Source organism: Montipora foliosa, chromosome 1 (assembly GCF_036669935.1).
Source record: "Montipora foliosa isolate CH-2021 chromosome 1, ASM3666993v2, whole genome shotgun sequence".
NCBI lineage: Eukaryota > Metazoa > Cnidaria > Anthozoa > Scleractinia > Acroporidae > Montipora > Montipora foliosa.
In genome coordinates, this window is record NC_090869.1 from 3,996,685 (window position 1) to 3,997,335 (window position 651).

The window sequence follows — 651 nt, forward strand, 5'->3', positions numbered from 1 at the left end:
CTGAATCAATTAGTATTGTTTGCATTCTGTTTGAATTTTGGTGTTCCAAACTACAAATGTTTAGAGCACGTCGAATCTCCTGAAATCGGATAAAGTCGATTACAATTTTGGGGTGTTAACACTGATACATTTTTTCAAACAGAGTCGGTCTACATTAAATTCATGGCTGGCAAAATCATAATATTCCGTTTCTTAATTCATAATTCTCTATTTTTTAAAACAAGAATCATTTGTTTGACTGGCTGTGTTTCTGGCTTTTAGTACCTGCCAATCTTGAAAACACACCTTGTAAATGATTAAAATTCCAAGCGCAAATGAATTTTTGCAGAATCGATGTTCTTGTATCATACTGGAACCAAGCCTAGCCTCGCGCTCTGCAAGCTTGAGTCCTCTTCATATCAGTTTGAATGTGATGGCAAACGGCCTTGAAAGAGTCGGGAACAAATCTTAACACTTAAGCAGGTTATTTCACGCGACCAATTCAGTTAATTATTCTGGGGTTGCAGCAACTTCACGAGGAATTCTGTATCATTCACTTTGTCCTTTGTCTTAGCTCTTCAACTGTTGCGAATGAAGCATGGCTTCAAAACGAACTTCTCGAAAATCTGTAGAATTCAGGGAGGAAACACCTCAGGATATTTGGTGTAAATA

General features: G+C 37.3%; 1 pseudogene; it reads left to right on the top strand.

Moving 5' to 3' along the window:
* Nucleotides 1-355: 355 nt before the first annotated feature.
* LOC137997834 (E3 ubiquitin-protein ligase TRIM45-like) overlaps nucleotides 356-651 on the top strand; it is a 3,943-nt pseudogene continuing 3,647 nt past the window's right edge.